The sequence below is a fragment of the Anabrus simplex genome, chromosome 2, assembly GCF_040414725.1.
Source record: "Anabrus simplex isolate iqAnaSimp1 chromosome 2, ASM4041472v1, whole genome shotgun sequence".
In the NCBI taxonomy this organism is placed as follows: Eukaryota; Metazoa; Arthropoda; class Insecta; order Orthoptera; family Tettigoniidae; genus Anabrus; species Anabrus simplex.
This window is the reverse complement of record NC_090266.1, coordinates 593,313,283-593,330,244: the sequence shown is the minus strand read 5'-3', so window position 1 is coordinate 593,330,244 and position 16,962 is coordinate 593,313,283.

Below are 16,962 nucleotides of genomic sequence, written 5' to 3'. Positions count from 1 at the left end.
ATATTCTTTAAACCCATGTAGTCCAGAATAACAGAAGGGCTTAATGATTTACTTTCTTACTTATTATATAATGTATGTCTTAACCTTACTGGATGTGGTATCTGTATTTTCATTTTTTTTAAGTTTCTTGTTTAGTTTAATACTTTAATATTATAAAAATGTAGTTACTGTTTTCATAAATCTGCATTGTATTATAAGAAGACGCTGCATAAAGGGGCTTTTCAGTCTCAGTGGCATGTAAATCATGATCAATAAATTCAATTCAATTCAATTCTCACCCCCTATACGTCTCTAAGCACTAACATGCAAAGTGAACGGATATTATTCTACCAAGTGCACTATCCGAAATACAAAAGCGCATTCTAACTGCAATGCTGTTAACGAAAACAAGACATTTACTAAGTGTTCCCGTACTGGAAGTTATATGCTAGTGACGGCCATTCCTAAAGAATTTAGAGGGCTTTAGAGAGGTGAATTACTGCTGAAAACAGCTATGAAGGTAGTATAATTCGTTTCCAAGGAATATATATTAACAAATATGAAGTACACTGAAAGTTATCAACACACAGTCGATTCACGTGGTTGAAGTATAGCAGGCAGCGAAGGGGAAATCCATGGGAAAATAATCGCAGTAGGAGTAGAAGTTAATGGATTAAAAGCACAAGTTACTACACACCATTACAGTACCTATAACTAGCGTCTGTCTTGCTGAGGTGGCAAAGGAGTGCCGGTTCAGCTGGAAGGACGTGGATTTGATTCCCTGGCAGGTATAGAAAATATTTACAAAGCGATTTCTATTTCGGAACAGGCACGTAACCCAGTGGTTAGTATCTGGTTAACCCTACCATGCTCTCATTTTCATTTTGAAGCGAAAAATTAATTCTCATTGTTTATTCGTTGAAAGCTTACAAAATAAAATCACATTTTCTAAAAATAATTTGACGTCCATTTTCATTGAAAATTGTGTGTTATTTGATGTCTGCATTATCGAGAAAATAATTGTAATATATTGTATGCACAATAAAAATAATAATATAATCGTAAAGAAAATATATTTCTTCTATAGGAAACCTGTTTACTCACCAATTACAATCAGTTTAATGTGAATATATTAACTTTAATATGTGTGACACATGTAAAGCAATAGCAGTTATAAAGACCAACGTAGTGTGATGTGTGGATAAGCTATTTTTCATGCATTCTTAAAGAGAAGGAGCAAAGGACGCACAAAGACACGTATCAAGTATTTCACATGAGTTAGGTGCGCACAAGAGGATTAATTCTACATGATTAAAACAAAAATTCGTGTGGCTATTTCTAGCCGAGTGCAGCCCTTCTAAGGCAGACCCTCCGTTGAGGGTGGGCGGCATCTGCCATGTGTAGGTAACTGCGTGTTATTGTGGTGGAGGATAGTGTCATGCGTGGTGTGTGAGTTGCAGGGATGTTGGGGACAGCACAAACACCCAGCCCCCGGGCCACTGGAATTAACCAACTACGGTTAAAATTCCCGACCCGGCCGGGAATCGAACCCGGGACCCTCTGAACCGAAGGCCAGTACGCTGACCATTCAGCCAACGAGTCGGACATTCTACATGATAAATGCATACGGCTAACCACTCTCTTGCAGTCTCTCACAGACCACATGACCTGTATGGATATTGCTTTGCTTCGTCTTACTTTGCAATTATCTATGACATAGCAATCGATATAGTACCACCGATTTCTCCTCCAAAAATTGTACGGAATAACATCATGTTAATACCAAGAATCTTGCCAAATATCTGCAGAATGTCATGTGCACTCAGGTTGAACGGAATAAACTTTACATCTTGATTCGAAAGACAATGGAACATAACGAATGCTTCTGTCTTTATCCAAGTTCTGCTCCGTCCAAAATATGTCCATGCCGGTTATATATGAAAAATGTAAAATTATACACATTAAATAGACTTTTGTGGTACTGAAGATGAGTAATGGGGCGTCACAATTATTTAAAACTCAAGTTCCGTATAGTCCGCCTCTGTGGTGTAGTGGTTAGCGTGATTAGCTACTACCCCCGGAGGCCCGGGTTCGATTCCCGGCTCTGCCACGAAATTTGAAAAGTGGTACGAGGGCTGGAACGGGGTCCACTCAGCCTCGGGAGATCAACTGAGTAGAGGTGGGTTCGATTCCCACTTCAGCCATCCTGGAAGTGGTTTTCCGTTATTTCCCACTTCTCCTCCAGGCGAATGCCGGGATGGTACCTAACTTAAGGCCACGGCCGCTTCCTTCCCTCTTCCTTGCCTATCCCTTCCAATCTTCCCATCCCTCCACAAGGCCCCTGTTCAGCATAACAGGTGAGCCCGCCTGGACGATGTACTGGTCGTACTCCCCAGTTGTATCCCCCGACCAAGAGTCTGAAGCTCCAGGACACTGCCCTTGAGGCTGTAGAGGTGGGATCCCTCGCTAAGTCCGAGGGAAAAACCGAACCTGGAGGGTAAACAGATGATGATGATGATGATGATGATGATGAAGTTCCGTATAACAAAGACAGTCGTCTTCAGCTTTCAGCATGCTTATATGTCACCATTAGAAATAGCGTCCAGTACATTTTACTGAGCTCATCTGACATAAAATAGTTTAATAGAAGGAATTCTGACCTTTCCCAATGCTGCAGCTCAGTTCGTAGGCGTACAGACAATCTACACAATTTTTGGACGTTTTGTACCCAAACTCCTGTCAAACAATTTTCACCTATTCGGGGATAAAATAATTACTCTAAAGCGTACAACAATGCAAGACTAGCTTAATATTAACAGGTGCATACAGTTGATGACCACGAAATATCTACCAATAAAATAAACAACGTCAGAAATTTGCATTCACACCCGTTATTTGTTCATAGTACTTGTACACTGCAGTCACTGCAACAGTTCAGCTGGATTGACATGTAAATTGTGGCTCAGAGGAGTGGGAAGTGTCCCCATACGAGTGATGAGTTCGCGTCCTGTCAAACTCAGAAAGCCCAGGCTCGGCATTTCGCAGCTGAGAGAGAACTCCACTGGCTTGGAGAATGATCAAATATGTTAGTAATGTCAATTATGTTGCAGTGAACTTATGTCATGTATGTGAAGAATGCTAATGGGTATGGCTGTAACGTTATAATTAATGCCTATTGTTTCATGGTTTGGTTACACACGCCTTTCACCCAGACAGTGAATAGCGTGAAGGCGAATCAATAGAACCATACTGTTTCTATTGTTACATTAATTAAGAATCGTTTTGATTAATGTATTTAATGACTCTCTTTTCATCAGATACTGATGATCTTGTACTATATAGGAACCACTAACAAGCTACAAATTATATAGGATATGTTCTGTTATTTATATATCTATGGTTGAAACATTATTTAGGGCATTTTAATTTGGACCCTAAACAGAAGAAGTCGATATCGATACCACCGCATATTATATGCAATCATATTGTAAATTTTGCACCAGAAGCTATGTTCAGTATGAGTAATGAAGTAAATAATACTCAAGTTCCGTTTCTTTCTTTTGAAATATATGTTGAATGTCACAGAATTAATTAATATTCGAAATATTTTTCGTTTCTCTCTATAAATTCGAAAATAAGGACGAAAAAGAATAGAAAGTTCCATTTGAAAATACACAAGTCTATGCAAAATATGCCATACCGTAAGGGTACAAAATTTGAAATAACTTACGTTGATTACCTGAATATGAAAGACTTCCCAATAAATCAATGAAAAAATAAGAATTGAAATTACAATTTAGCATGATTAGAATTGATAACCCTAGTACATATCTGATCCAGTAATTCAACGTAATGCGATGCAATGTAATGAAATTGACAGAATTGGGGTTTTCGATTTATAACCATTCTGCCAAGAAATCTATGTTTGACACTCTTTTAATAGAATTCCAGTGTTGGTCAAATGTAATTTGTTCTTTCAGTTTAGAACCATTTTTATTTTAAACCGTGCTTCAAACTATCAAAGTACACATAACGAAGTTAACTTTTATGTTACGGAGTTTCAGGGAACGTATAAGCTACTAATAATTCGGGTGATGAAAACTCTATTGGTGTTCATTATATCAAAATATTAGCGTAAATTATAGTAACATTTACTCAGTACATCACAAATTGCCTTCTTCCTTACCCCACCCCTCAGTAAATTTACTGCGTACTGCGGATTCTGTTGTATTATATATATATTTTACGTGCTTCCTTATATAGGCTCTACTTATTATTTTTATTGGATACATATTTTCTTCGGAAAGAGGAATTGTAAAATCTCTTCAGTAATATTCAAACACATTTGTTCATTGCTCACCGCTCCACCTTCATTTCTAATTATAAAACCAATATGAGGTCATCCCGTCCCTAGCAAGCGGAACAATGAACGAATCTCACATACTCCATGGAGATTAGTGAGGAAGAACATTGAATAACAGGAGAGCCAAATCCATGTATCATGTCATTTCTAAAATTAGCGGTAACAAGAAGATGAAACCGACTGGCTATCTACGAAATTTTATTGACATTTCGATAGATAAATTAGTTTGGAATTTGATATATGATTGAGTAATACAATGAAATTCATCAAATATTATATTTAGAAATAGAGGGCACAGATTTATGATGGTCTTTAAAGGGTTAAAGCCGCTCATCTTCTTTCCAGAAAAACAAATAAAATCGCAAATCAAATGAAAACACAAGCTACAAGATTCTTTATTCAAAGAGTAAAATATCAATTGCATATTTTATAAATATGTATTTAGTTGTATCTTCTCTAGAAGTCATTGCAGAGTGACGTGTCATCTCTTATGACTTCATATTTTCCCATAGCTTAAACAGCAGACACAAGATATAGTATCTTCGATAGAGAAATTAATAATGAAAGAAATAAAGAAGGAAAGAGAGAAAGAAAGAAAAAGAAAGAAAGAAAGAAAGAAAGAAGAAAGAGACGGATAGAGAACATCCGCAAAAGATACTTCTCCTAGAAGAAGGGATACCGAAGGTTACGGCCTCATAAGTATTTCTTTAGTATAGCCTACAGTCCATATTTAAATAATATATTCTAAATATTTGTTTACATTTGTGAATCCATATTTAACGCAGTTTATATTCGTACATTTTTCAACGATTAATTCCACTTTTCATTTCCTACCTCCCCTCCCCCAATCCGTACTATATAACTATCTGCGATATGGGATGCTTTATTTTTTTCACTAAATCCATACACCCGCTGTTTTACAATCGACAGTGGATTTCTTAAATTGTTCAGACATTGTTCTACCCACGAATTAATACGCTGTAGACAATTGTAGCCAAGTTGTAGAAGCAGAAAAGCGCACACATATCAACATACCGGCAGAACTGTTCAAACATGCAAAAAGCCTGGAATGCCATAAAATCTGTGCAGTCTTATTCTTGTAGGCCTCTATGTTTGCTTCCTTGGTGATTTTTCGACGCCCTAAGAAACGGAGCCTAGAAAAATATATAGACTGCGTGTAGCAAAGAGAGGTTAGAGGGAATGGTGTGCAAGTGGGACGCAGTGTGTGTGGAAGAAGAGAGAAATATGGCTGGTGAGAGGGAGGTGAGATACAGCAGCAGAAGGGATTTGTTACACAAGACTTTTAAATTACATTAGTAGCAGCATCCCCAAGTGCCGTGTTTTCCTCCCTATGCTAGCAGCCTCAGTCACTGGCTGTGAGCGAACTTCAGTAGTCTATCACACAATGCCATCCAAGTAGATGCATTGTGTCGTTGTAAGTTCTAATCACAATGTTAGCAGAAAATATCCATTGACTATATACCCGGGAGTGAATTGAAATATTCACACCATTGTTCCTTGCGCAGCGCAGTCTCACCAAGATTGACATGGAAAGCGCACGCTTTTAAATGCTGATGAGGACCAAAAGAAGTTAGTCCATAATTTGCATTATGGGAATGGAATTGTAGTAACTGTCAGTGACATGTAGTCTTACTAGCAGGGAGATAAATTAACGGGAGGGATATAAAAGCATTAGTACGCGTTCGACTGTCAACGCCAATTGACTGAAAAAGCGCAGGAACAGTACACAGAATCAAAGCTACAAAGAAAGGAACAATACAGCAGCTCTGTCCTTTAGAGAAGTGATTTCATTCTATTCTGTTCACGCTGCAGATAAAGGAGTAATTAGGAGTGAAGTCAATCAAATATACAGGTTACAAAAAAGAGAAAGGTACAAAAAAGATAATTTTTTCGTATTTTACCGAACTTTATATTGTCATTAAAAAGAAAGGAAACAACGGGATCAATTTAGAATAACTAATTTTTCTAACATTATCATTAAAAATTCCACATCATGGTACGGGTGGAACGTCTGACAGTGTAAAGAAATGAATGAGGTCCACACTGGAAGAAGCATTAGGTAAATCTAATCGTCCTGGAGATCGTGAGGGACAAGGTTCATTTGGACACTCCTTAGTAGTTCTAGTGTCCGACTCGTTGGCTGAATGGTCAGCGTACTGGCCTTCAGTTCAGAGGGTCCCGGGTTCGATTCCCGGCCGGGTCGGGGATTTTAACCTTAATTGGTTAATTCCAATGGCCCGGGCGCTAGGTGTTTGTGCTGTCCCCAACATCCCTGCAACTCACACACCACATATAACACTATCCTCCACCACAATAACACGCAGTTACCTACACATGGCAGATGCCGCCCACCCTCATCGGAGGGTCTGCCTTACAAGTGCTGCACTTGGCTAGAAATAGCCACACTAAATAATTATTATTATAGTACTTGTAGTCAGTTCCAGTCAATTTCGCTTCCAATTATCAGTATCATATTGTAGTAGCTCTAAGTACATAAACTTTCAAAATTTCTAGACTTCAAATTATACTTCGGCCTTTGCTGACGAGGCCCAGTGTTTACAGTGCACTTCGCACTCAACATAAATAATTGTCATTATAATCATTAATCACGACTTATTATAATTTTTTCGATGTCATGGATGACTGGTCTGCAAATTAGTCTTCAGTCCTCGGAGCCCCAGGTTCGATTGCCAGTCGGATTGAGTGATATTAATCCTTGTCGGTTAACTCTCTTGACTCGGAAACTGTTTTTCTTGTTGTCCCCAGCATTCCTGAAATCACATACCACATAATACCCTCCACCACACGAACAGTTTCCCATACACATTGTGTTTTCCTATTTCACGAGTGAGCGGCCGTGTCGTTTGGGGCATGCAGCTGTCAGCTTGCATTCGGGACATAGTGGGTTCGAATCCCACTGTCGGCAGCCTTGAAGATGGCTTTATGTGGTTTCCCATTTTCACACCAGGCAAATGCTGGGGCTGTACCCTAATTAAGGTAACGGTCCGTTCCTTCCCGTTGCGAGCCCTTTCCTATCCCATCATCGCCATAAGGCCTATGTGTGTCGGTGCGACGAGAAGCAAATTCTAAAAATGAAATTTAATAAATCCTATTTTGATTCCTGGAAAAGCCTTCGATGATTTTTACTAATTGTATTGACTAACATCATCATAATTCTGTCTCAAATAGTTACATGGTCATACCAAAAAATAGATTACAGGCAACAATCAAACACAATACGTGCCCTGGGCTCTTTGACGGCGATGGCTGTAGTCCTCAAAAAAGTAAACATTATTATAAAAAATGTTCTTTGCTTTTCATCGCACCGACAACGACTGGTCTTATGGCGGCGGTGGGATTGGAAAGGGCTGGGACTCAGAAATAAGCGACCGTGACCTTAATTAAGGTCAGTTCATTAAGACCATCTTTAGGGCTGCCGATAATGAGGTTCGAACAACTATCTGCAGAATAGCTACGTGACACAAACCGCGAAGGCAACTCTCTCGGTGGGGGTTAAAATAAGTTTTGCTGGTTGAGTGGCCCATATAGTAGAACCTAAGTTAGGGGTTCGATCACAGCTCAGTCCCCTGGTATTAGAAAGTGCTCGAATACACCAGCCTCATGTCGATGAATGTGGGAAAAGACATGAAGCAACTGAAGAAAAGAAATGACAAAGCTAGCTTGTAGATGACTCTTCATACCGGTTCATAGCCATGGGAACTCCATTATTACGAGGCAACCCAGCAACTGGGACGTGACTTTTCACTTCAAATACCCAACATACAATGACCGGGCAAGTGACGATGTCACTCGACTATAACACCCCTTCTAGGATTGGAAATAAAGTGTCTACATGTAACGTAATATACTGGATTTCGCCTGGCTTTAAAGTGTGGAAACCAAGAAAGGTACTTCTGGGTCTACTAAAAGCAGAATATATTAACCCCATATAATTGTGTTATACGAGTCTGTCTGCACATCATAACAGTTCCTTAAACCAATCAATAGCAAAACAGAACCGGAATTAAATGTTGGACCGTCGGAGTGGGATGTAACGGTGCAAACCTGCGGTGAATGTACCATACCTGAAACAACGTCCTTCTCTGTCGCTGTTCAAACAACCTGGTAGGATTGTGGGTGTAATCTGGGTCGCGCACGTATCAACTATTGCGCTTCCTGACGTCAATCCTATATGGAGCGGTGTACTATTACAGGTTCATGTTGTGCTTGTTAGTATGATATATTGCGTGCAAATAAAGAGGTATACATTAAGACGAACTCAAAACCTGGTCCCTGAGGCAGAAGAATTAACCGGTCGTAGTTCAAATCTCCGGTCCGTCCAGGAAACGAACAGAGCCCCTCTAAACTGAAGGCTGCTGCACTGGCCATTGAGTCAAGGAGCTGGACGTACCTGAAACAAACCCATATAAAATTTATAGCCTCAGCTTTAATTTAACCGAACGAGTTGGCCGTACGGTTCATGTCGCGTAGGTGTGAGCTTGCATTCGGGAGATGACGGATTCGAATCCCACCGTCGGCAGGCCTGAAGACGGTTTTCCGTTGTTTCCCATTTTCACATCAGGCAAATACTGGGGTTGTGCCTTAATTAAGGTCACGGTCGCTCCCTTCCCAATCCTAGCCCTTTTCCATCCTTCCGTCGCCGAGAACCTTTAATGTGTTAGTGCGGCGTTAAACCACTAGAAAATAATACCTGTAATTTATTTTGCATAGTATTATCTCCCAAAAATATCAGCAACATTCGATCATTCATCTACGTATTGGACACCCTCTGTGTTGCTTAACCATTGAGCTAATAGGGGATCTCTTGTTGAACATGGCCCGACCGTAACCATGTAATATGCGTTAGATCAGGGTTACAAACAGAATATTTTAGTGAAGTGATACGAGCCACTGAATTCATTAGAGTGACAATGAATCCTGCTAACTTAATAATGTAGTCAAGTAGCACATTCATCCGGCAAACACTAGGCCGTCTCCTGGAGTTCCTTCCCTTCAGGCTCAAGCTGTGTGTGCAGCTGCAGACACGGGACCATTAACTCCCTGAACCCAATTAAAGACTCATTACTAATGCAAAAAGCTTTCGGCGACCTCAAGACTATCTGAGCGAGTCGACTCGTTCCAACTTGTGTTCTACGGGAACGATAGCATGTATTTAAATCTACAATATTAATTAGCTGTTTGTGGCAACAAAGCTAACCAGTCATTGCCTGGTATTATTGGTTAGACGATGCTATTTACGTTAACTGCATATCTGCTTAGAACTCGACTGTATTTAATTTTTCTGAATTTAATTTAATTACATAGTACTAATAATTTGATACCCCTTTCGGTCACGACAAGAATTTGAATAGTGTATATAATATCGTATTCACTTATTCAACAGCCTTCCATTCACAACTAATCTTCAGTCGTCTTTTCTTCTGATATACATCTATTATCACTCCAAACCGTATTTTTAGCAATTATTCCCACTACAGTAACGTATAGAAGAGAGATATTGAAACTAACTGGTGGAGAATAGAAGATGATGTGATTTTGAAATCTGGTGTTACAAACGAATATTGGAGATAAAATAGGTAGATAGCATCAGAAACCTTGAGTTAATGAATTAAGTTGGCAAGAAGGAAAATTAGTTTGTGAAATTTGACCAGAAGAAGGGATAGAATTTAACGCATACCTTGGAACACCCAGGACTTATTCAGTTAATTTTTTGAGGGAAGTGTTGAAGGTAAGAATTGAAGGGGAAAGTTACGATATAAATATAACAAACATTACAAAAATGTAGGTAGGTTGAAATTTGTACGTAGAGATGAACAGATTAGTGCAAGGTAGTGTGACATTGAGCACTGCATCTAACAAATCGGTGAACATATTTGACCCATACGACAACCACATTCCATTGCTGTGTCTGTGGGAAATGTCATTGATATTATTGAACAATGATCGTACTAGTTTAACGTAAATTTATAAGTGAACTCATTTGCACCAAAAAATAGTATACCAAGTACCGTACTGTCCCCTTGGATAAAATTGAAGTGTTATAAGCAGATGTGTTACTAATAGTTAACTTGTTAAAGTACTGAAAAAGGAAGCCGGGGTGAGTGGTTATCAAGCACATTTGTAGGTAACAGAATATCTTCCATCGTCGTTAATTATTTTAATGTGATCTGATAATCGTGAACTTCGTCACCATAAGAAATATCTGTGTCGGCGCGGCGTAAATCAAATAGTGATAAACATGAATATGTCCACTTCATAGTGTGAAATTTATCACTCTAAGTTAAAAAAATTATGTTTCAGTTGTCGGCTACTTCAGTGACACAGTCGGTTAGTTTTCTTCTGTTCACAAGGTCGTGAGTTTGATCTTGGCTGAGTTCTGTGGCATCTGAGAGTATCTAACAGTGACAACTCCGAGTCACTGGTTTCCAGCGGGTCAGAAAACCCCTATGGAGCAAATTTCCGACAGTAGATGTTTTTTAATGTCTACCACGTTGAAGGCATCTTCAGCACATTATAATCATTACGCTTCTAAAGTCTTATATTTTTCAATAATAATAATAATAATAATACTAATAATAATAATAATAATAATAATAGTGTTTTTACGTCTCACTGACTACATTTGAGGGTTTCGGAGACGCCTAGGTGCCGGAATGTTGTCCTTCAGGAGTTCATTCACGTGCCAGTAAATCTACCGATACGAGGCATTTTCAGATACCACCGGACTGAGCTACTATCGAACCAGCCAAGTTGGGGTCAGAGGACCAGCCCCTCAATCGTCCGAACCACTCACCCGGCACTTCTGTTTCTTTCAGAATATACGTTTTGTTGATTAACTGGAATCCATTTTTCATATTTTAATAGGTTTGTCGATCGACTAATATTTTTAACCGATTAATCAAATGCATTCAATCGATTAATCGACTGATAAATCGAATTTCAATCATTTTTACTTCGGAACTCAAACAACAAAATATAATTTTAAATGAACACGCATAACATAGAAAAGATAATATAACCAACTAGATTTACTGTTCATTTGGTGCATTGTCAACAAGACCAGATTACTGAATATTTATTATTTTATTTGAATGTCATACTAAATGTCAATTAATAATTGATCCAGATTGGAGAACTAATTTTTCTACTTACATAGCCTCCCAGGAGTGACTTGCAAGTAGAGTAGACTTCCCCTCAAAGCATGACTTTTCTCAAGCTACAAGTAATTTGTGATGTACAGTAGGTTTATGTTTAAATATTTATAACTCTGAGGTCGTTACTCATAACATTTGAAATAAAAACATAGATGAGTTCACATGTCTTGCTTACTGTAAAAGAGATTCTAAGATGAAATTATATTTACATTCTTATTGTACGGGAGTGAAAGTTGGGTGGACTCAGGCTGTTTTATTCGCAACTAGGAAAGAATGAGTTTCCTAGCATGTTTCCTAGTAAAATACACTGGTATGTTTCTCTTAGAGACGGTTTCCTTCAGAATATACAGTACTATGTTCTGACTTCACTTTCACCATTAGGTGCCTACTCGCTCAACCCTGACTTTCTAAGCCTTGCTACCTTGACAGCCTCTTCAGTGGAAACATGGTCAGCATATACTGTACATTGGTTTGTGTTGCAATTAGTTAAATCATATAGGCCCAGCTACCCACGACCGTCCAGTCCCCATACATTTCCAAGAAACAGAAAAAGTGGCTCTGTGAAGTCAGAACTGTCCCCTTTGAGAAGCTTAAAATGTCCTCATTTGCTGGAAACACTGAGTCCTGACCGCTTGTTACTCATTTAGTGCATACAACAACCGACAAAGGAAAAGCTTATTCCAACAAAAAGCTATCTGCTAGATATTTTGATTTCCTATGGTATCTAAGGAACAGTGAAATAGAGAAAGGTCATTGAAGTTTGTCCTGTCCGGCACGCATTTTCGGAATTCATATTTAGGTAAGTTGTTTAGTGCTCCGTTTCGCCTTTTATACTCACAAACTTTTTTACTCAGAAACAATTCCTTTCATTTATACAGGGTGTCCTTGAAAATGGTTCCAAAATTTACAGAGGATGCAGCACTCAACAAAAGAAGGATAAAAGGTCCTATAAACATTCTCATAAACCCAATATCTTCGGTGTTATTGTCCGCTACCACTACTATCATCAATGATCACGATGCTCCAGTATTTTACGAAGGGTCGTATGCAAAATAAGACGAAAAAGCATTCCTACCTAAAGATTGGTCGTAAACGACTGCAAATGTGGTACATAAATAATGGGGCGCTGACTCGTTTTCATCGTACTGTTAGACGACATCTAACACGGTTCTTCCGATGTATTTGCCGGGGAAGGCCAATACCTCCGTGTGTCCGTTCGTCTGAACTTAATCTTTTAGATTTTTGTCTTCGGGGAAATGTAAAGACCATGGTGTAAGCGGTCCCCTTAAGGGATATGAATACACTCCTAGAACACGTGTTCAATACCTGTGATGCAATCCGGCAACAGCCAGGCGTGTTCCAAGCAATGCGCGATTCCATGTGACGTAGAGTGGAAGGCTCCATTGCAAAGGACGGTGATTACATCGAGCACATGTTGTGAAGAGTAGATCAAATACATGGTGACAGTAGTGATAATGGACCATAACTACGAAGATATTGTGTTTATACGAATGTTTATATGACCTTTTTTCCCTTCCATTGCTGCGTATTGCCTCCTCTGTAAATATCGGAACCATTTTCAAGGACACTCTGTATACTGCATTATTTTGTGCTAAAATACGTGAACTGAAACCACATTTTTACCTGCCGATGAACGAGAATAACAAAGGTTCATAGACCTGTGAAGTTTCCTTCAACCTACTGTTAAATTTAATCGGTTCGATCAACCGGTTCAAATCATTTGATCTTGCATCCGGGAGATAGTAGGTTCGAATCCCACTATCGGCAGCCCTGAAAATGGTTTTCCGTGGTTTCCCATTTTCATACCAGGCAAATGCTGGGGCTGTACCTTAATTAAGGCCACGGCCGCTTCCTCCCAACTCCTAGGCCTTTCCTATCCCATCGTCGCCATAAGACCTATCTGTGTCGGTGCGACGTAAAGCCCCTAACAAAAAAAAATCATTTGATCGGTGATCAAATTTTAAAATGATTTTTCATTTGGTTCAATTAATCGATTAGCTACATAGCATTTTTTTTAACAAGTCGGCACTGGAAAGCATGGCTTCTATACAACCAGTTTATGAACCATGTAGGAGATACGAAAAAATAAATTCATGAATAACAGACCACATGTCATCTTTGTTGATAAGGCTAGGAAGACTGTGCTTCTCATAGAAATTGTCTTTCCAGATCTTGCAACTTGCAGAGAGTAGCAACAAAAAATATCAATTTATAGGAAACTGGCCAAAGAGAAATTTCACTCTGTAACTACCCTTCCGATAGTTTTGTCATATATTCGTGTATTCCAAAGATTCTGCACAGTCAATTAGCCACACTCACTCTACATTCATCCACTTATATAGATGTTCAAAAGGCTGTACTTGTGAATATCTGCCAAGTTGTGAAAAAGTTCCTAAATAGGGGTTCTCTTTTCCTCTTCATGAAAGTTTATCCCAGCATAACGATCCATTGATTATGGAAAGAAAATAGTGAAAAAGTGATTCTAAGCCTAACCAACTTGTATTTATGTATAAATGGAATTTTTGCTAGTGGTTTAACTTCGCACTAATGCATGGAAGATTTTGGGCGACATGAAGATGGAAAAGTCGCGGCCGAGTCCTTAATATAAATATACTGTGTCTGTGTAATTATCTGTAAATTATTTATTAACCCCACCACGACGAAGCTTTGTTCGCTCACACGAAGTCCCAGGGATTTGTGTGTGTTTGTGTGTGTGTGTGTGTGTGTGTGTGTGTGTGTGTGTGTGTGTGAATTTGTCCACCGAATTCTTGAACAGAATCACCATTTGAAGCTGTTGATATGTTTATCAAAATTGGTATTGTCCAATCCATTTACCACAATCCTAACTTCAATAAGAACATAAAATTATGGTTATTATATATTTTTGAATCACTTTTAACATTCTACAAAACTTTACTACGTAAAACACAAATCATCCACAACTGTGGAACATGACCCTCCTCCGCACTGAACTTGAGTTTCAGAGTGACCTTTGCAGTTTTTTCTTGCACAGATTCTACACAGGCCCTACATTGTTGGTTTTAATGACCTTTTCCTTGATTTCTTTTCCACAACACTGTGAACAAAAACATGACATATTGCTTTTTCGCAGGCTCACATGATGTTTGTTTCTTTTTCCCGTCAATTTCTTTCCAAGTATAGTAGGTCTTCGGTAGTATGCGTGCCTAGGAAATGGAGTCATCGAAGACTATGACATCAAGCTTCAACGCAAGGTTTCGCCTACTTAACACCTAAATTTTGAAGTTACAATGTTCTAGTCTTAATTTTACCTTTGCTATAGGTTGGGACACAGTGCGTAAATCAAGAGTAGGAATTAAGAGATCAAAATCTATTAGTGTACAAAATGCAGACAGTGGCTGGCCATCTGGTGGTGCCTCGTTTGGTACTGTAGAACCTAGCCACTATTTGTCAATCGTGCCTACGCCTCCTTTCGCACATTTCTAATACAGCTTTATCTGTGACTTTTTCGGTGTGCCTCTTTCTGTCTCCACGCCATTGTGTTGAGTTGAAAACATGTGAAGATATTACTTGGTAATATAGCAGACAAGAGTTACGGAAGTCTTTCGAGGTGATAGACCAGTGAAAGGGAACTTAGATTAGTAGAGTTTTCTTCTGTTGGTGGTCTCAATTACTTCTGGAATTTCCAGTCTATTGGTCTTCATGGTCCCGACCAATAATAAACTGAAATCATTGTAGAGTACATCCGCCAACTCGACATATGTATAAAATCAGTAAGGACTAACGTTGTAAGCTGTGTTATGTATTGTTTGTACAACTTTCTTCACAAGGCAAGTTCTCCACCTTCCGCTGCAGGTCTGCTGTCCTTACTAGCACAGTTCTCCATTTTTACCGCATACCTCTCGATTACGAAAGTCTGTATACGTGTCTTTATTATAAATACTTAAAATCGGTAGTGAATTCTGAAGAGCGACAAGATATCATCAATTGTATGAGTTGGACCACAACTCTAGTATTTTGGTAATGTTTCATTTAGGTTTTCAAAATCCTTTCTAAGAAGCGCATATGTGTCATAACTACGTCTCTCCTGACTTTTTCGTTGCCATCGAACCGCAGAGTAGAATAAAGTTTATACGTCATGATTCTGCTCATTACTGCCTGACACACCCCTCTTACGAAAAAAATTGACCACAATTCTTTCAATGATATAACACAGTCTTAATAAACACCCATCCTTATAAATAAACCAGTTAGAGCGTGCATTTTATAATGATTTATGAAAGCAATCCCTTTTCGTGCTGCCTCCTCATTAGAATATTTTACAATGCAGTCAACAATTCCAGTTTTAACGTACTTCCCAAATGATTCACGGATAGCTGTTGTTTTCACTTCACGTGATAGTTCTTTTGCATGGTGGATAATATCAACAAAACATGGTTTAGATTGCTTCTTAGCTTCTGAGAAAAAACTATTCGTACATATACTTCATGTATAGTCCTTTCATCTTCACCTGAACTAGACGAGCTTTCAATATTCTCAATATTATCTATCTCATCTTCACTCTCAGCTTAAAATTCTTCGGGCAAATCACCTCTAACTCTTCAATAATATCATGGTATTGTAAACATTATTTATATAACCTACTAATTTTCACGAACGTATTCCATATACACAGTGATACTAAGCATTTCCTACTTATTAAAGCAAAGCTATTGAATATAAGTTTTACAACTTACAAAATGTTACCAAGTAGACGACAACAAATGTAAACACACAGATATTAAATCAAGATCATCAAGGGAACATTCTTTTTGTTTTTGTAAACTCAGAAATTATGTAGATTTTATGTACCATGGAGTACGAAGGGGGACAAAAGCTACCGCCAGGTATAAAAAATAAATCAGTATGTTTGTAATAATAATGCTTTTAGTTTTACGTCTCATTAACAACTTCTTCGATTTTTGGAGACGTGGAGGTTCCTGAATTTTGTGCCGAAGGAGTTTTTTTATGTGCCAGTAAACCAACCATCGCGAGGCTGACATATTTGAACATCTTCAAATGCCACCGGACTGAGCCAGGATCGAACCTGCCAGTTGAACTCAGAAGGAGAGCACTCTACCATCTGAGCTATTAAGTCCGCCAGTATGTTTGTAAATGTATTTTGTGAAGCTATCCACAGATGGAATAAGCATCATTTATGTGTGAAGTTATTTCACGTACAAATTATAAAAAATAAAAGACATATGGAAAATTCCCCCTCCGATGCTACTAGAGTTAATGCGTATGCATAATGGGTGACTCCATGCTCCGACCGAATCAGTCGTATAACTCTATAGGTTGTATCAGAGAAATAAAATAAAATCAATAAATTAATAAATAAAAATAATATTTACATTAATTGTAATAATAAAATCGTTATTTAAT